We start from the raw sequence: 21,082 nt of genomic DNA on the forward strand, positions 1-21,082 counted from the left end.
AACTGACCCCTGGAGATCTTTACACCCCACCACGAGGGACTATACACATCAGTCCAAGGTACACCAATCTTGGTCCAGAATTGATTACATACTTATATCCCAACATTGTTTTTTTAAAATTAAACAAGCTAGTATTGGCCCGATGGAGATTTCGGACCACAATATGATATGGGTGGAATTGTATCTTAAAGGGGGGCACACACTGAATAGACAGTGGAGGTTTCCTGCATATCTGTATAAGGACAGACATTTCCAAGATTACCTAATACAAAAATGGCAATTTTATGTAGACACGAATTTGGCCTAGTGCGACTCCCAGGTAACTTTCTGGGAAGCCTCTAAAATGGTTCTGAGAGGGGAAGTGATAGCATATCTGGCAGCCCGGAATAAACGCCTGGCACAGGGCATTTTGAAGCTTGAGGAGGCATACAAGATGGCAAAAAGGAAATACTTGCGCAACCCCACAATAAGTAACAGGGACCTGATGTCATCGGCCCTGGTAGCATTAAATTCCCTTATTCATGAGCAAACCATGAGACAACTGGTACTGAGGCACCTGAACTTTCAAATATTTGGAAACAAATCAGGCAAACTATTAGCTAGAGTGGCCCGAATGCAAGCCCCAAATCGGTTTGTCCCCGTCATTGTGAATTCTTGGGGAGATAAACTTACCCAGCTGCAAGACATCGTAGAAGCGTTTTACAGCCACTTCACGGAAACATACGCAGCCCATGATAGATTTCAGGGACCCTTAACTAGAGACTATTTGGATGATACAAAAATGCCCCAACTGTCGGAAGCCGCACAACAGGCCCTATCAGAACCCATACGGGCCCAAGAAATACAAAAAGTATTGGGGGATCTACATTTGGGCTCAGCACCAGGACCTGATGGTCTTTCCAACGAATACTATAAAATGCTAGGCCACCACATTTGTGGGGCCCTGGTGGACTACTTCGATGTAACAGTAGCTAGGGGTTTTTTCTTGCCCAGAGAAAATGAGGCCCTGATTACATTAATCTCAAAACCTGGTAAACCCCTTGATCAAGTGGAATCATTCAGACCCATCTCACTTTTCAATGTAGACATCAAAATTCTATCCCGTGTGCTGGCTAATAGATTGATGCGGTATATTCCAGAATTAATAGGAGAGCACCAGGTAGGGTTCGTCAAGGGCAGGCAAGCGGTTAAACACGTGCGTAGGGCCCTCTTGGCTACGGCATACAGCCAGGCTACAGGGGACGCCCTGCTGCTGGTTAGTCTTGATGCGGCCAAGGCATTCGATAGGGTCAACTGGGACTATTTATTTCATGTCCTTGAATACACAGGGCTGGGTGGTTGGTTCTTGAGGGCAGTGCGTACGCTCTACCGGAATAATACTGCACAGATTTTGATCAATGGTACTACATCACACCTTTTTGGGTAGAGCGAGGCACCAGGCAGGGCTGCCCACTATCCTCCCTTTTGTTTCTCCTATATCTTGAGCCCCTTCTACGCACGATTTTGATAGACCCAGATATTAGGGGAGTTGAACTACAGACAACATATAAAAATTTTGGCCTTTGCTGATGACATGTTTCTCATCCTCACTCGCCCGAGCGAGTCAGTCATAAGACTATTAGAAACTATTGAAGAGTTTGGCTTCTTCTCAGGGCTGCAGCTCAACCTCAAAAAATCATTGGCTTTGCCGATACAAGAGGGGGTGCGGATAGAGTGGGGGGCTAACTTTCCCTTTCAGTGGGCTCAAGGGACAATAAAATACTTGGGGGTACATATCCCGAGTGACTTGGCAAACTTGTATAAAGTAAATATAGATCCCCTGAAGAAACATACGAGTGAGGCTTTGAAGCGCTGGCAAGGCTTACCTCTGTCTTTGCGGGGTAGAATCACCATGTACAACGTGTTTCACTTCCTCAAATGGACTTGCGTCTTTCAGATGATTCCACTTACGTTAAGATACCGGGAGGAGAGGTGGCTACATAGAACCCTTAACAAATTCTTATGGCAGGGCAAGAGAGCGCGCATGGACATAAAGAACCTAATGCATCCTTACTCAAAGGGGGGGGGGGGGGGGGGGGGTTGGGTTGGGGCTGTTAGACCTAAAACTCCTTGCTGTGGTATGCTGCTTGAGACACTTGTCTGACTGGTTCCGTTCGAGGAACTTCTTCTGTACGGAGGAGGAGACTTCCCTGACGGCACTGATGGGATTTGCGTACTGGCTTCATGCCCCATCAGAGGAACTGCCGGTGTTGGGCCTTATGGGTATATTATTGGCCCCCTCCGAAAAGCATGGAAATGGCTGGGCAAGAAATACAATTGGAATAGCTCGGTATCACCATTAATCCCTCTTAAAGGCAACTTGGCATTTCCAGCTGGGGGATCCTCTGCACTATTTAAGAAATGGGACACTTGTGGAATTTGGTATTTATTTCAAGTAGTATCCGAAAATGGGACTCTCAGATCGTTCCAGTCTTTATGTGAGGAGTTTGGGGTGGGGCTAAACAATCACTTCTCATATATACAGCTTAGATATTATGTCAGTACATTACCGGCAACTGCCCTTACGATAGAGATCTGGGACTTTATGAATGAACTGTTGGGCTTGGAAGCCCAATTGAAAGTACCCCTTAAATTCTTTCATCGCCACCTTAGAGATCTACAAGAAACAACACATTATGCACGAGTAGCGCAACAATGGCAACAGGAATTGAGATGGACACTTGACCCTGGACAGATTGGAATTTGCTTAAAGAGTGTCCTTCAGGTGACTGAAAATGTGGCCTGGCAGGAGATGCAATATAAGTTTGCTGTGCGCCTCTATATCTCTCCCCACCGGGCTTATAGAGCAACTTTGCGACAGACTGATGATTGCTGTTATGATTTTGCCGGTTTGGCGGAGGGGGGACGTCTCTTCTGATTGGCTGCCAGGGGTTGTGCTGACGTCAGGGGATAGTACTTTAGCCTGCAGCTGAGGAGTTTCTCTGCTTTTGCGTTACTTCTTGGTAGTGACAGGAAAGCCTGATAGGTTTCTCTCAGAACGTGCTCTAGGTTCTGACAGGGATCTGTGTTGATTTAGAGTATTCTTTTCCTTCCCTCTGGGTTAGCTGCTGCTGTGTGTGTGTGTGTGTGTGTGTACCTAGCTCTGTAATCAGGGTCAGCTGCTCGTTTGTTTAGTGGGGGCTGGGCATTGCTCAGCCTGGGGGGCTCTGGGCTGAGTGAGAGCATTCTCCTTTGTTTGTTTGTTTGTTTTAAGGATTTCTCTTCCCAGTGTCCCGGCCTGCTGGCTCAGTGAGTTTAACCCTTTGTGTACTGTGTGTATTGTATTCCTGCCTCTGCCAGTGTGTTTGTTGGATGGGTCTCTCTGATTGTTTGTTGATTTATGGCACTCTCTCTCTGCTGGCTCTACAAGCTTAACCCTTTGTGTTCTGTGTGCCTCTGTCTACAGTGGGTTTGAGGCAAAGGCTTTCTGCCTTCCTTTTGTGTTTGGTTCCTCTGGCTTCTGCCTGGGGCTCCTACCCTGGTGGTGGTGGTGGGGGGGGGGTTGCTGTGTTAGTTCCCCTGTCCTGCGCTAGTCCCCTGCGTGGGCGTGGCCCGCTCTGGTCCTTTGTTTCCCCCTCTGCCCTATTGCTGGTGTTCAGCGCGTGTCTGGCATCTTGGGGCCCTCTGGGTTCTTTCACCCCTCCCTGTGTGTGATTGGGTTCCAGTTCAGCCGTGAGGCTCGCAGGAGTGGCTCTGTCTGCGTGGGTTCCGGTTCGGCCGTGAGTAGGGTTACCATATGTCCGGATTTCCCCGGACATGTCCTCTTTTTGAGGGCATGTCCGGGGCGTCCGGCGGATTTTGCCCCCGCCCACGTTTGTCCGGATTTCTGGACAAACGTGGGCGCGGGTGCGGGCAGGCGCGTGCGTGCGGTGGGCGTGTGGGCGGGCGATCGGCGCGTGGTCTCCCGTCCCCTCCCCTCCCCTTCCTTACCATGTTCCCTGGTGGTCTAGTGACGTCTTCGGGGCAGGAAAGAGCCCCCTCTTTCCTGCCCGGAGCGCTGCCTCCCCTGTCTATCATCCTTCTCGGTCTGGCTGGGGATTCAAAATGGCCGCCGAGAGTTGAACTCTCGCGAGGCCGCTTCAACTCTCGGTGGCCATTTTGAATCCCCAGCCATACCGAGGAGGATGCAGCAGGCAAGGGCAGGCAGCGCTCCGGGCAGGAAAGAGGGGGCTCTTTCCTGCCCCGAAGAGAAGACGCTACTAGACCACCAGGGCTAGACAGTAAGTGAGGGGGGGGTATGTGATGGGGGGGAGGGGACTATGTGACGGGGGGGGGGGGGGGGGAATAGGGGCGGAACCCGGACCTGAAGGGGGCGTGGCAGGGGCGGGGCATGAGGCGGGGCGGGGGCGGGGTAGGGGGGCGTGACATGTGTCATCTTTTTCAGAGGACACAAAATGGTAACCCTAGCCGTGAGGCCCGCCTGTATGCCTATTTCCCTTCTTCCTGAGGGACTAGGGGGAGGGGTAGCTTAGGGGGTATTGTGTAGCTGGGGTGTGCGGTGGTGGGTCGGTCTCCCCTTGGCCTGGGTCGGCACCCTGCTGGCCTCGGCCAGGGCCCAAGGGCTCACGACCAACCCAACGGATTACAATTGCCCAAAGTGTGGCCACGCGGAAGCATCCCTTGGCCACATGTTTTGGTATTGCCCTGAAGTGACTACCTTTTGGACAAGGCTGGGACAACACATTTCACGTATGTGGAAGGTGCAATGGCAGCCAACACCAGGCCAACTTTTTGATATCTTTAAGATCAACAGTAGACCACCAGTGGGACTAAAAGATTTTTTGAGGAGATCAGTCCTGATGGGAAAGAGGACCATACTGCAGCTATGGCTGAAGCCAGACCAGCCTGGAATGTTACAGTGGCGCGGGGCCATGATGCAATGCTGTATGCTGGAGAAGAAGAGAGTGGGAGACCTGGCATCCAAGAGGGGAGACTAATTCTGCAAAATTTGGATACCTTTTTGGGACACTTAGACACCTGTTGTGAGAAGTAGGATTTTGAACTGTTAAAGGGTAGGGAAGGGTAGTCAGGGAAGGGGGGCTATAGGAGTTGATAGGGCGGGTAGGGTTTTAGGGGAAGAGGGGTAATGGGATGGGACACAATTAAAACTGATGGCCTGTAACTGATTAAGCTACGTTCCGTGTTACAGCATGTTACATTGTTACCTGTGATTTCTCTGTATTTGGATATAAAGTATGGATCATCAATAAACAATATATTATTAAAAAAAACCTTAAGGTGATTACAGATAGGGAGTGAAAGGACGAAGGGGGAGGAGGTGGCTGTCACAACTGTCAGGAATAGTGAAGTCCTTAGACCAAAGCCGGAGCTCTGACAGACAAATCACCTGGGCTGGCACAGGCAGGAATCAGAACAGACTGGACTAGGATAAACCAACAGACTCAACAAGGCAGGACAGAGGTAAGTAAACACAATGGACAACACAAGAACTGGATCCAGATGAGGCAAGGAAAAGAAGGCAAAGGGCCAGAACCAGAACCCAGACAGGACAAGGCAAAACACGGAAGTAGATTAAAACTGGGTCCAGAAAAGGGCAAGACAAGGACAAGGCAAGAACTGGATCCGGACAGGACTAGACTGAAAGAGACAAGACAAAGCACACCTAGATAGGCAAGACAGGGTAGGAGCTAGGCAACAAGAATAACAGAAGCAAGACAATAAACAAGGCTGGAGCAGGATACTGAAAGGGACGTGGGCTTGGCTGGAGCAGGATACTGAAAGGGACTTGGGCTTGGCTGGAACAGGATACTGAAAGGGACTTGGCTTAGAAGGGAACTGGAACAGAGCTAGCTCAAACATAGAGCAGGAGCAAAACCTGGCTCAAACACACACAGGAACAGAACTTGGCAGAAACAGAGCTCAAGAGCCAGGAAGCAAATTTGGCAGGCAAAGGATTAAGCAGACTAAGGGAAGACAAACAAAGAAGCAATGTGCTTACCAGCACCCACAGCTGGATAGTAGTGAAGTAATCAGGTATGATGCTGGCTTCTACAGACTCAGAATGAACAGGCAAGAACCACACACACAGGAATCAGAACAGGGAATACAGAAATGGAGCTTGGCTTAAACACAGAGCTTAACTATAGCAAGAGTCAAAAGCGGGGCTAGGCTAAAAGCAGGCGCCAAGGGTAGAGTTAAACAGATATAGACACCAAGGGCAGGGTGTGGCTCTAGAGCCATGCTTTCAGGATCAAGATACAAAAGCAAACACACAGAAACAAAGCAAAGCATTGAAACACAAGACTCAGAGGAACATAGAACAGACCTTCAGGAGCAAGCCTCTCAGGAACCAATTTTTTGAAAGACTGGCTGAACAGATCTTACAAGTCAAGGAGGGCTCCCTTCTGGAGGCAGGAGACTAACTTGATCCCCCGACTCCAGATGGAACAAGTCTGGACGGAAAGGGGAGAGGCCGAAGTCTGAAAGGAAAAAAAATGGATGTTTTGAATTTTAATAGGTGGTTGCAGATCTACACATTCAGGGGATAGAGACTATATTTACTATTCCACAATGCATGACATATAAGCTAGATTTGATCCGTATAGATTGCACTTTGGGGGAGGAGGAGGCTGCAGGAGGCCAGCACTGAGGAGATCATGTGGTCGGACCATGCACCTGTGTGGTTGGATCTCAAATGGGGGGATAAGACAGTGGGTACTAGCTATTAGAGGCTCAATTATAGTTTCCTTAGGGACCCAGAGGTGGTGAGGGAGGTGACAGTAGATTTTCTGCACCATAACCCTAAGCAATATTTGGCACAGACCATTTGGGAGAGCCTTAAGCTGTATTAAAGGGTGAAATTATCTCCATCACCACCAACAAGAAAAAAGGTGTGAGGAGAAAGAATTTTGCCTATGCCACGAATTAGGGGCCCCAACAACACAACATAAGGGAGGTGCTGACTTGAGATGTCAGATTTAGGATATTAAGGCGGAGTTCAGAGCAATGTGGGATGCTAATATGAAGTTCAAGTTGGAATGCCTGAAACCAAGATTTGTGTCAGGGAACAGGGCTGTGAAATGATTAGCCCATATCCAGTAGACAAAGTTTAATAAAGTGTCTATTAAGGATAAGCAGGGGAGGGTCCTTACTGAAGTAGAGTTGATTTAGGTCTGCTTTAGAAATTTTTATGAGGAGCTCTATATCCCAGAAGTTCTGAAAGAAGAGGACATTTCTCTGGTAAGTGAAAACTATTTTGCTTTGTGCACTTAAAGATTGGGATTTAAAGGAGGAATTGTAGGTTAGTGATAGGCAAAATAAAAATATAAAAAAGCAAATTTTATCAACTAATATCCCTAGTCTTTTCCCCTTAGTTTTAAAACTTGAACTTTGTAACACAGCATTAACAGATAGACTCTAGCAGGCACTGCAGGATCTAGTTTAGTCTTCCCGCCCACCCCTTGGACAACTCTTCACTTATAGGCAGTTATTGTAATTAGGGTAACAAGCAAGGAGTGCTCTTACAGAGTTTTAAACACATTTCATTACCATCTAAGAAGGAAACACTAAACAAATCATACAATATACTATATAAACTAAAATACATTTTTATATTAGGCTAATATCCTTAATACTGTAGCAAGTTTTAAATTATTAAAAAACTCAAAACTACTAAGATGGAGTCAGCAGTCCAGCAGCGAGAGGGGTGCTATCCAGTTTTTTGCATTGAGTGTCACATGCTACTGCTACCTCTGCTAAAAGCTTACTCAACTTTGGATTCTGGATTGCCCAACCACAGTCCCTACCATGCTCTCCTCCAATGTCCTCACTATCCTCTATTTTGTGACACTCATTCGCTCCTCTCTCTCTGCAGTCTTGTCTGACTGCAGTTCCATTCCCGTACTAATCACCAATCGGAAATTATCCTACTTCTCCACTCATAGCCCTGCCGATTCTCTCCCAGGCCACCATTCAAGTTCTCTTCCTCGTCACTCTTCTCAACGCAACAGTTCCCCAAAGAATCATTACTTTAAATACATCCTCTGCTCTGAGAACCAATCGGACCCATATCAAACCGTTAAAGTGGGCTACACTAATGCTATTTCTGTGGTCAACAAGACCGAAACTAACTCAGACTGGCTCACGAATGACAAACTTGACCTTCTCTTCATCTCTGAAACGTGGACACGCGACTCTACAGACCTAATTCTCCTAGACATCTGCCCCCCTGGTTATAAAATTGTGCATTGGCCTAGACAGGGGAAAAGAGGTGGGGGGCTAGCTTTGATTTATCATTCGGCCTTCAGAGTGGACTCTATAGCGGTCTCCATGTTGCCCTATCTAGAAATCGCTTCAATCAAGGTCCACAGCAGATCCCTTCATGACTGTCTATGCTGTATTTTACTCTATAGGCCCCCGAAGAATTGAGCTGATAGTCAAACCTATTTCATGGACTTTATCTCCAACACCTGCGCCAATTTTTCTAACGTTCTCATCCTTGGTGACCTGAACCTTCATCTGGAAAATCATCTCTGTTCTAATGTTTGTCAATGCCTGGGTTTCCTCCAACTACTGGACCTCCAATATCCCGACATGCATCCAACGCACATCAAAGGTCACACCCTTGATCTCCTCACTTATAAATTTCTCAATGAAGCTACTCTTTGTCTAGCTAATACCAAGTGGTCTGCCGCTCCGTGCACAGACTACTACAAGTTGAGCTTTTTGATCAACTGGCGGAAGTCTAGCCAACCACTCCCTGTTGAACCATCTTACTATTCCAGAGGGGAGGTCGAACTGGCATCATTCTGGACACAAATTTATAGGTGCGACTGGCAAGCAAAAGCTGACTCCTTTGATTACCTTACTCGCTGAGATAACAGATGTCTCTGTGTCTTGGATGACCTGGCTCCTTTGCAACTTAAAACCTCCCACCATCACAAATCTAAAGCTTGGTTCACTCAAGACCTGACAGCACTAAAAATCCTAACTCGACGGCTGGAGAGAGCTTGGTTAAAATCACAAAGCAGCCACGCATTAACAGCTTGGAAGCAGTCTCATCGTAAGTACAAATATGCAATCAAGCAAGCCAAAAGATCTTTCTTCCAGAAAAGAATTCAAATAGTTATAAAGGATGCTAGAAAGCTCTATCAGCAACTGAACTCTCTCCTTGACACTTCCCCGATTACTTCACAACATGTGGACATGCCATCAGCGATACAGCTGGCAAACTATTTTAGGGAAAAAATCCAAACACTTCACAGCTCCCTCCCCTTGTGCACCTCCAGCATAGATGAATTCCTCAATGACCTTGCGCCCCCGCATGAACGAAGTCCAGCTGACCGCTTTTGGACTGTCTTTGACCCGGTCTCAACTGAGAAGGTCTCCCTCGCCATTCATAAATTTTCAAAAACTCACTGCAAACTGGACAGCTGTCCCAACTACCTACTGCAATCGGCACCAGAGTGTTTTGTCTCTGACTTCACCATCTATCTGAACATCATGCTGCAGCAAGGTCACTTCCCCATCGACCATGGTAGCATTCTCCTTACACCAATCCCTAAAGACCCGAAGTCCAAACCTAGCTTACCATCTAACTACCGCCCTGTTGCAACAATTCCACTACTAGTCAAGTCTAGGAAAGCATGGTCAACTATCAACTCACTGATTATTTGGATACATATTCTATACTCCATGCCTCCCATTCCGGGATCCGGACTCACCACAGTACCGAGACAGTACTGGTCACTCTCCTTTCAAACTTTAGAAAGGAAATTTCTCTTGGGAGAAACATCTTACTTCTACTATTTGATTTGTCCAGTGCATTCGACATGGTGGACCACGGCCTCCTTCTTACTCCACTCTCTGAATTCGGCATTGGAGGTTATGTCTTAAAGTGGTTCAGAGAATTTCTCTCTTACCAATCCTATCAGGTCAAAGTCCATTCCTCTACCTCGCCACCTTGGAGTCCCCACTGTTGAGTCCCTCAGGGCTCCCCTGTCACCAACCCTATTTAATATTATGATGTCTCCTCTTGCTACGGCCCTATCCAACCATGGCCTGAACCCTGATAAGATATAATACAGCCAGAGACCCCCACTGGAATGGTGGAGGGCTGAAGGGGGCTGAACCTTAAAGCTCAGGCCATACAGAAACCCTGGTAAAGTCAACAATGTAATGGCTAGTATAACTAGGAGCTTGCTGGAAGAGTATGGCCTAGTTTTCTAGCCTGGACTAAGGCCTAAATAATCTAAATTGGAAAAGTTAGGTTAAGAAAAGCTGAAAACAAAATGGAAGTCAGCTACAAAATGGATTCTCGTATGCCTGTATTTGAGTTAGAAAAAAAACTTGTTGTTCTAAAGGATAATGCCAGGTGCAAGTAAAATAGGGAAGTAGCAGTTGAAAAAGGAAAAGTAGCTGTCCAAGAGGGGAGGGAGTCTTTCCTGTGAGGCATCTTTGTGGTCAAGCAAGTTTTGGGTAAACAACCTTAACATTGAAGTAAATGTGATTCCATTAGTTTGAATAGGGTCAAGAGTGTGTAAAAGGCAGGGAGATTCTGGGCGTGGTAGAAGAGCTCCTAATGTGCTAGACTGAGGTGCTGTCCGTCCGACCGAGCACCCCATCTGCTTGTATACCTGATCCTGCTGTATTATTGTGGTGAGTTATAATAAACCTGATTATTCTTGCAACTTCTCTCATTCTTTCCTCTAAACTATCTAGGGGCTTAATTGAAATTCTGGGGGTAAAAATGGTTGCTAACAATATACAACAGTCCATAAGCAATGGCAGTGAGTCAGATAAGCGCAAGCACCTTATAAATGAAAGCCTTCAGGGGAACCTCTCTGGTAGATGGCTAGCTTACCAGCCTACCGCAGAGGGTCTTCATGGGTCTATACAACCCAAATAAAAAACAAAAACCTATGGGGGTCATTGGGGAAACTTCGGGGAACTATTTCCATTTTTTATAGATTTATTAGGGGTACGGGCTTCTATAAATATGCTTATATGACTCAATGGGAGCATGATCTCAATGTTGACTTCACCATGAGTGAATGGAAAGCAATATGTTTAGAAGTTAAAAAAGCGTCAGTGTGTGTGCTTTTAAAGGAAAATGCATCTAAAGTATTAACATGGTGATAGTACTATACTCCCGTGAAATGCCATGCTATGTTTCCCATGGTTTCCAACAACTGTTGGCACTATGGAGATGGCGTTGATACATTTTTACATATCTGGTGGTCCTGTGATCAGATAAAACTCTTTTGAGAGAAGGTGGTTTCCAAGATTGCTACTCATGCTGGTTGCCATTTTCTTATGACCCAAAGTGGTGCCTCTTGGGAATGGGTAACAGGTGTAGTCTAAAGTGGCAACGTCATCTTAAGAGAACGTGTTTGACGGCACTAAAAGCATCACTGCAGCACATTGGAAAAATTATTGGGATCTACTGAGTTTGATTGTACTTTGAAGCTTTCCTTCATTGGAGAAATGGAACAACTTACAGATAAGAGACTGGACCATTATGCCCCCACTTCAGATTTATGGGCTCACTTCAAAAATTTAACCCAGAATTCTTAAAGGCTTTGTGGGGGTAGGAGCAGGGAAGGGGGTTGGAGGGGGGGGGGGGCGCTACAGTTTGGGGGGTTGGGATGTTTAGTACTTATGGTTTTACAAGTGTTATGTCTCTAGTTGCACTCTTTTGTGAGCTTGAAGGGTATATTTCTGTAATTTGCATGGGAAATATGAAAAACAACCCCTTTTTTCAATAAAAAATTTAATGTTAAAAAAAAAAAAGACTTCGGAAGACCGTCTCCCCAGCCCAAACTGAGACTTTCACCCCGCATACTGCTCACTGCATCTTTCTCTCCCCCAGCCACCTGCCGGCATGTTTCAAGTTTTCTTACCTCCCTCCCTCCCCATCTTTTTTGGGTAGCAGTATTAATTCTACAGCAAAGCTACACGCTACCAGGGCTGTCAGCATGAATTGCTGCTGCGACTGCTTTCTCCACGCTGGGTCCCACTCCTCAGATATAACATCCGAAGTAGGCGGGGCCGGCACGGAGGAAACAGTCGCAGCAGCAATGCATGCAGACAGCCCCAGTACTACGCGGATTTGCTGTAGAATTAATACCGCTACCCAACAAAGATGGTAAGGGAGGGAAGAAAACTTGCAGCATGCCAGTGGGGGTCGTGGTGGGGAGGGAAAAAAATCTGCAGTATGCCAGTGAGAGAGACAGAGATAATGCTAGGTGGGGTGGAGGACTAATTGTTCGACATGGGGAGGGGGGAATGAGAGATGCGGGAGGGGGAAGAGAGAGGAAGAATTGTTGGATATGGGTGGGGTGGGGAGGGAAAGGCTGCACAGCAGTGGTAAAGGATGAGAGAGGGAAAAAGTGTTGGACATGGCAGTGGACGGAAGGGAGGGAGAGATGAGAGGGTGAAAAGATGAACATGGCTGGAGTGGAGTGGGAGAGAGAGAGAGAGAGAGAGAGAGAGAGAGAGAGAGAGAGATTAGACCAGGGCTCAAGGCAAGGGGATAGAGAGAGTGGACAATCGGAGAGATGATTGACATGGAGGTGGAGGAGAGAGAAGGGAAGATGCTGCACAAGGGGGGGGGGGGGAGGGAGATGTTGGATTTAGGGGCAGAAGGGAGAGATGCTGGAAAATAGGTAGGAGGGGAGAGGGAGAAAAGCTGGATATGGAGGAGGGGTAGGAGGGGAGAGAGAAGGGACAGGCAGATGCTGGTGTGGGGTGGAAGGGACAGGGAGAGGGGGATGTCAGGCTATCAGGATGAGGAGTGGAGAAAGAGAGAGAAGATGCTTGTCTAGAAGGATGGAGGGAGGGAGACACTGGAATGGTGGAAACCATTTGGGAGAAGCCAAGGGAGGGGAGATGGCAAGGAAATGAATGAGAGGATAGTGATTACAGGGGGTAGAAATATGGTAATGGCATGTATATTGAAGATGGAAGGAAATGGAAGGCTGGGAAGTGAGTGAGATGGGAAATGGAAGAGCTAGTGGGTAAAAAGGAGATGGAAATTTGATAGATATCTGAAAAGTAAAAAGAAGGAAAAGGTTTAGAAAAAGGATTAAATTTGAGTGGACAGGCAGGAAAGAAAAAAAAAAAAAAACAACCAGAAAGAGCTAAAAGTGGAGGAGTGGCCTAGTGGTTATTGTGGTGGACTTTGGTCCTGGGGAACTGAGTTCGATTCCCACTTCAGGCACAGGCAGCTCCTTGTGACTCTGGGCAAGTCACTTAACCCTCCATTGCCCCATGTAAGCCGCATTGAGCCTGCCATGAGTGGGAAAGCGTAGGGTACAAATGTAACAAAAAAAAAATGGAAACACAAATATTTCAGAGGCAAGTGTAGTGAGGAAATGGAATGATAGAAAAAAAATGGACAAAAGCTGCTTGAAGAATTAGCAGAAGACAGGAAAGCGGGAAAGAAAAATTGAAACCAACATGATGGAAAAATAAAATGTCTAGACAACATAGGTGGAAAAATAATTTTATTTTGCATGTTTTAAATGGAATATGTTAGCTTTGGGAAACGTGAATAGCAGATGTCTTTTGTGTTCAGTAGAAAAGGAAATACATTTTTGCTTTTATTTCTCCAGTGTTGTAGTACTTGCTGAGGTTCCCAGTTCAATTTTTGTCTACGTATTTTTATTTTTAATTTGTGATCCCTTATTCTGTATTTGGTGAGGTTCTGAAAATGTAACTGTAATGGCAGATGGGGAGATTAGAGAGAAGGTAGAGAGGAAAGGGCTTATTTATTTTCTGTCCTGGGCCCCAGCACAGCTAACAGCAACCCAGGACCTCCTCTGAAGGTGACCAGAACTTCCTTCTACTGAGCTTGACAGATGGGGACAGCATCATAGGTGCCCGGTATAAGAGACTTGCAGCAGGAAAGGGTTAGGCGTCCGGGGGGGTTTTGGGCGGGCGAGCGGCGCATGAGTGTCCCCTTCCCTCCCTTTCCCTTGCTTACTATCTGCCCCACGCCATCTTTAATTGACCTCCATCCCAGCGTCGGCCGCGTCATTTCAAAGCCCGCCCTGCTGCCCGTCTCTATTCTTCCCTCCCTTCGCGACGTGAGTTCGTTCCGCAGAGTCCCGCCCTCGAGGAAATGATGTCAGAAGGCGGGACTCTGCGGAACGAATCACGTCACGGAGGGAAGAATAGAGACGGGCAGCAGGGCGGGCTTTGAAATAATGCGGCCGACGCTGGGACGGAGGTAAATTAAAGATGGCGCGGGGCAGATAGTAAGCAAGGGGAGGGAAAGGGGAAACCCACGGCGCCGCTCGCCCAGATGGATGGAGGCAGGGGAGAGGAGAATCGCGCTGGGTATGGATGGCGAGGGGCAGGGGACAGAAGGAAATTGCTGGATATGCATGGAGGGCAGGGGAGAGGAGGGTTGCTGGAATGGGTGGATAGAGGGGATGGCAGGGGAGAGAGGAGGGTTGCTGGACATGGATGGAGAGGAGGTCAGGGGAGAGGAGATTTGCTGGACATAGGTGGATGGAGGGGAGAGTAGAGTTGCTGGACATGGGTGGGTAGCTAGAGGGGAGAGGAGGGTTGCTGGACATGGGTGGATGGAGGGGAGGGCAGGGGAGAGAGAGGAGGGTTGCTGGACATGGGTGGCTAGAGGGGAGAAGAGGGTTGCTGGACATGGATGGAGGGGAGGGAAGACAGGAAGGAGATGCACATGAATGAAGGGGAGAAATTCTGGACATGCATGGAGGGGAGGGAAGACAGAGGAAGGAGATGCACATGGATGGAGGGAAAGGGAGAGAGAAGAAATGCTGGACATGGATGGAGGGGAGGGAAGAGAAGAGAGAGGAAGGAGATGAGATGAGGGAAACGGGAGAAAACCTGCACATCGATGGAGAAAATAGGCAGAAGCTGGATCCACTGGACAGTCAAGTCTGCAGAGGACCCAGCTTTTACTTACGGATGTAAGCAGGGACACCGAGAGACAACGCTGGGCCCGGGACAAACCATCTTAAGGGCCCCCCCCCCCCCCCCCCCGTGCACCACACATAAAGCAAGCTCTAGAAAGTTTTTTTTTGTTTCTATATATAGGAAAATATATTGCAGTACACACGCTATAAAAAAAAATTTAATATTCAGATAGGGCTCCAAAAAGACATTAAAAAATTGGGCAGCACCACCATTTTAACTGAATTTTTCCTTCCCAACAAAGAGAGGGTCAGGTCAGTTCCTCCTATTTGTTGTTTTTCTCAGGCCTTCTTGGAGCAATGGTGGGAAATTTTTTAATGTGGAGACTTTCTAAATCAGCTGTCAAATTCACATCTTAAACAGCACTTCATTTTTGCTATAGCCTCCAGCAAGGTTGTAATGTTAGTCATTGAGAAGAAGAAATTGGCAAACAAGGAATTTTTGCATTCAGCTTCCCCAACCTGCAAGCCCCAGATAGTACAGTTTCCACATACTCTTAGGGCAAAGAACTCCATTACTAAAAAGAGGGGATAAGGGACACTCCTGCCTTGTCCCCCTCCCAAGCAGAAACTCTCTGTATAACCCTGTCAACCTTCAAACGCATTAAGGGCTCTCTGAGTAGACAAGTTTAATCCAATGGAAGAATCTCCTATCTATCCCCACTGTCTCTTAAAGGGCTAGTAAACATGGTTGAAGGCCTTTTCACTGCCAGCAGCAACTCCTCCTGTTTAGCAAGTCAAGTGCCTATCACTGTCAACTATTTGGCACCCTGGGGACGCTAAGGCTTGCATTTATAAAGAATTAAACAATAATTTCATTACCTGGTCCAGTGGCACGTGACTGACAACTTCTCTGCTGACATGGTGTTAGCTGCTCTTCAGTCCAGTGCACAAGTCTGTGGCTGTGCACACTCAAATCCCCCGACCTGGCTGGCTGCGGCCTCCAAAACTGCTTGGGCTCCCACAAATTATTGCTCCAGCGAGTCCAGCTCCAAATTTAGCCCGCCACACCTGTCCTGCCTGAGTGTGAGCGATGATGACCCGCCCGACGCCTGCACGACGAGACCCGGCCGGAAGGAGCAGCACTGCAGCAGGCACTAGCCCCGCCCGCCCAGTAGCACTGCATAGGCTGGCTGGCGCCACACACCACCCACGCGGCACGCGCTGTACGTACACAGGAGCAGCAGAGCAGCGAATCACGAGGCTGCTGCCGGCTGCGAGCCTACGACTGAATGCGGAGGACTCAGGAGGACTGTAGTGTAGTGTCTGCGAGTGCGCGAGCACGGAGAGACCTGGAGGAAGGAAAAAACCACCATTACAGCGATCGTCGTCGTTGCCAGGCCCCCCCCCCCCGGCGGCCCTGACTGTAGTGTAGTGTCTGCGCCGCTGCGCGAGCACGGAGAGAGCTGGAGGAAGGAAAAAACATTACAGTGATCGTCGTTGTCGCCGCCGGGCCCCCCTTTCAGGCCGGGCCCGGGGAATTTTGTCCCCCCTGTCCCCCCCTCTCGGCGGCCCTGGATGTAAGGCAAGAAATGAAGAAGAAAGGCGGAAAGTAAAGAAATAAATGGAAAGGAAGCCCTGGAAACGGAGTTAAGAAAACAGATAGCAGCAGAATCGGATACTTGGCCAGCATGATCAGAAAAACAAAGTCACCAGACAACAAAGGTAGAAAAAAATCATTTTATTTTCATTATAGTGTTTGGAATATGTCCACTTTGAGAATCAGGTGCTCAACATTAAAGGTTTAAATTTATTTATGGCATTTTATCCCACCTCGATATATATTTTTAGATTATTTTATCTCACATTAAACATGAATTAGGGTGTTTTGTGGCTCTACATGAGAATTGTGATATTATGATCCCTTGTTTCATATTGTTGACGGTCTGCATTTTCCGTATGGGTGGTATATTGGTGTATTAGGTTCTGCCCAGTGTAATATTTATGGTACAGTAAGGTTCTGAGTGTGTTTTTGCACAAAGTTGTGCATAGTGTTTTGCATTTGAGCGATTGTGGTTAGTATATGCTTTGAGCAACCACTTTATTCTTTGACATATGATACATAGCTAATATCTAAATTTAATAAAAGGTATTGTGACTTATTTTTATTTATTTTTTTCTGTGGGTTATCAGACAATTATGGATTTAAGCCCCACCCCTGGCTCCACCCCTAACTCCGCCCCCTTTCGCCTCCCCAAACAGTTGGGCCACCGATCGCCTATGGACAGCATCCTTGAGCTACTGACAACTAAGCATGCATAGGATGCCAGCATCGGTGGCTCAAGGAGTTGCTGTTGCCTGCCAAGCTTGGTAAAAGAGAATTCTGGCCATCTTTGGTGCAAGTCTTCAGGTGATAAAGCTTGGGGATCCTCATCAGCTAAAGTATTTATATTTTGAGTTGGGACACACTGGGGTATGGGGCTAAGGCCCACCCTTAGGATGTAATGGAAACAATGTAAAAAAGAGTAGTGCATAGCATTTCTTATTCAAAAAATAAGAGGTCAGTTGAGCAATCAGTTCCACTGGGCGTTAAGTCCATGGGTAAAGGATCTGTCAGGGATTTAATTATCTCAGTCTATGGGAGCGAGGGGATTTATCAATAAGTTGTTACCTGATGCTAAGGTCCATCTTGGGAGTCAACACCCAAGAAAAAGATATAGATGTCATTGTAGACAATACATTGAAATCTTCTGCTTAGAGTGCGGCGGTGGTCAAAAAAGCAAAGAGGATGCTAGGAATTATTAGGAAATGGATGATAAACAAGACCAAGAATAAATAATGCCTCTGTATTGCTCCATGGTGCGACCTCACCTTGATTATTGCGTTGAATTCTGGTCGCCATATCTCAAAGAAGGTATAGCGACCAAAATGATAAAGAAGATGAACTCCTCCTCATATGAGGAAAAGCTAAAGAGGTTAAGGCTCTTCAGCTTGGAAAACAGATGGCTGAGGAGAGATATGATTGAAGTATACATAATACTGAGTGGTACAGAACAAGTAGAAGTGAATTGATATTTTACTCTTTCAAAAAGTACAAAGACTAAGGGACACTCAATGAAGTTACATGGAAATACTTTATTTTTTCACTCAACAAATAGTTAAGTCCTGGAACTCGCTGCTTTAGGATGTGGTAACAGTGTATCTGGATTTAAAAAAAAAAAAGGTTTGGACAAGTTCTTGAAGGATAAGTCCATAGTCTGCTATTAAGACAGACATGGGGAAGCTACTGCTTACCTGGGATTGGTAGCATGGAATGTTGCTATTATTTGCGTTTCTACCCGGTACTTGTAACCTGGATTGGCCAGTGTTGGTAAGAGGATACTGGACTAAATGGACCATTGGTCTTATCCAGTATTATTAATCTTATGTTCTTGTGAAGTTGCTTACCTTTAACTTAAGCTCTCTTTATCCTGCTGTCTACATCAGCTGAACGTATAGGTTAACGTTATTCCGACAGCTGCAGACTGGATTCTCTCTCCGAAAGCCCAGAAGAGACAGAAAAAGCTCTCTTGGCATGTGTGAATGCTCCCTCCCTAGCAAGCGATGCCTCTCCTCTTATAGCTAAGAGTAACTTCCACTACGAGGGGAGGTGGGAGGGTATTGATAATTCTAATCATTGTTTCCCTTATTCTTAGGGCCTCAGCAGCAAATCGTTTCACACCAGGACATTAGCCTCATGACTTGCACTACTCTTCACTGGTCCATAATACTTTTCTATATAAATCTTTTATTTTAAATTATTATAACCACTCTTGTAACAGTTAAAGGTAAAATTAGTCCTTATCTGATAATTTTCTTTCCATTAGTCCCAACAGATCAATCCAGAGATGAGTGGGTTACATCCCTCTACCAGCAGGTGGAGATAGAGAGAACCTCAGAGGTTTACTATATGTGGACCTGTGCGTGCATCCATCTTAACCTCAGTACTGTCGATACCAAAGCAATGGAAGAATACGAGTAACTCCAACATAGAACTCTACTCCTGCCTCTAGAAATTCACTTAGGCTTTTCCTCCACCACTCCTGCGGGAAGGAAATGTCTGTGGTGGAAACCGGTGCCTGAAACTTGTCTTTCTCTCTCTCTTTTTTTTAAAGAACCTACAAAACCAAATTCAACCAAGGGCGGGCCTCTGGGTTGATCTGTTGGGACTAATGGAAAGAAAATGATCAGGTAAGGACTAATTTTACCTTCCACAGCATCCCACAGATCAATCCAGAGATGAGTGGGATGTACCAAAGCAGTCCCAAAGTAGGGTGGGATTCTCAAGACAGAACCAGCCCCGATGGATAACACTGTCTAGACTTCCGACATAGAGGCAGAAGAGAGAAGAAATTTCCTTCCATCAGTGAGGAGAAGCAGCACCAAATAGAGACATGAGAGAGTAAAAATAGCAATACCGGCGGAGCTTGATAGGCAGTGACAGAGCCAGACTCCTTAGGTCAGTGATGGCGAACCTTTCAGAGACCGAGTGTCAAAACAGCAACCCAAAATCTAATTATTTATCGCAAAGTGCCAACAGGGCAATTTAACCTGAATAACAGACCTTTAAAAGCATTTGGCATGCTTTTGAATAATTAATGTGATTTTTGCTGTTGCATGCATGCTGATAACTTGTCTAACCTTGGCTCATACTTTGTAAATTTGAGATCAACACATGCAGCACTCAGGTCATCTGTTAGACTGTTTCTGATGTCAGATTTTATATAATTCAAAGTTGAAAACAGCTGCTCACAAGAATATGATGACCCAAACAGAGTAAGTAAAGCAATCCCAAGTGCTTTCATTGACTTAAAATTATTTGGCAGAGAATTCCAAACTTTAAGGATTTCATTTTCAGAACTAACTGTGCTGTCATTTGTCATCTCTTCTATCTTCTCAAGTGTTACACGCAGGTCACAGAATTTATTTTTCTAGATATAGCTTTCTTGAAATTCCAATAGCTCCATTTCCAGATTTCCTAAATCTAACCACTGTAAGCAGGAAAGATCAAATCTGGCTCTCTCTGGTGAAGTTAGAAAACACAGGGTTGTCTCCATTTTACGGAATTGTAAAAATCTGTTACTAAAATTCACCTTTGCAGCTCGTACAATGCTAGAAAATTCCTAGTAGATTTCCTGATGGCTTGTAGGACTGTCTGCGAATGTTTTAGAATTTTCTAAATGCATTTTTAGATTTGGAAAATATTTTAGCTACCCACTTTCAAGGTCTCTTTCAAAAACCTGAAGTTTTCTCTCAAATGTTTTGATATCACAAAACATCCTGTTTTCCCTACAGCTACACCTTGTAGCTGTTTGTTCAGTACATTGAAGTGTAGTGTAAAATCTGTAAAAAACATGAGGTTGGTAAGCCAGGCCATATCAGTGAGTTGTGGATATTCCTGCCTTTTTTCAATCATAAACAGCCTAATTTCATCCAAGCAAGCTACAAATCTCTCCAGGACTCGTCCTCTGCTCAGCCACCGGACATTATTGTACATAAGTAAACAATTATACTGTGCCTGAACCTCATCAAGAAGTGCTTGAAATTGTCGAAAATTCAAAGCACGAGCTATGATATAATTAACCATCTTTGTGACATCTTTGAGGAGATCCTCAAATTTTTTGCTGCTTTCCCTGGCACAGAGAGCTTCTTGATGTATAATACAATGGAACTGAATGACTTCATGTTTTATTTCTTTAACAAAGAACCATATGAAACCAGATATTGTGCCCACCATTGAAGGTGCCCCATCACTAGTAATTGAAACCACTTTTTCTGGTCTTATGTCTTGTGACTAAAAAGCCTCCATCACAGCACTGTAGATATCTATCCCTTGTGTTCTTTCAGGCAAAGACAACAGTTTCACCAGCTCTTCTCTCATGATGTCACCAACAGCATAACGCAAAATTACTACTAGTCTTGCGTGATTATTTACATCTGTACTTTCATCCAAGCACATGGAGTAACAGGCTGCCTTTTGTAAATCAGTGGTGAGCTGCTAACATCACTTGCCATGCGCTGGACTCGATCTTTAACAGTATTTCTGCTAAGTGGCGTCTCAGAGATGCGTTGAATAATTTTATCCTTGTTTGGCAAATCATGAAAAAGAGAATTACTCGCAGACAACATGGCCGCTTTGATAATATCCC

General features: G+C 46.0%; 1 protein-coding gene across 1 annotated transcript in view; it reads right to left on the reverse strand.

The window, feature by feature from the left end:
- TNRC6B (trinucleotide repeat containing adaptor 6B) overlaps window positions 1–21,082 on the reverse strand; it is a gene marked incomplete at its 5' end in the record, with an annotated part of 663,786 nt that overhangs the window by 73,083 nt on the left and 569,621 nt on the right.

This window comes from Microcaecilia unicolor, chromosome 1, assembly GCF_901765095.1.
Source record: "Microcaecilia unicolor chromosome 1, aMicUni1.1, whole genome shotgun sequence".
Classification (NCBI taxonomy): domain Eukaryota; kingdom Metazoa; phylum Chordata; class Amphibia; order Gymnophiona; family Siphonopidae; genus Microcaecilia; species Microcaecilia unicolor.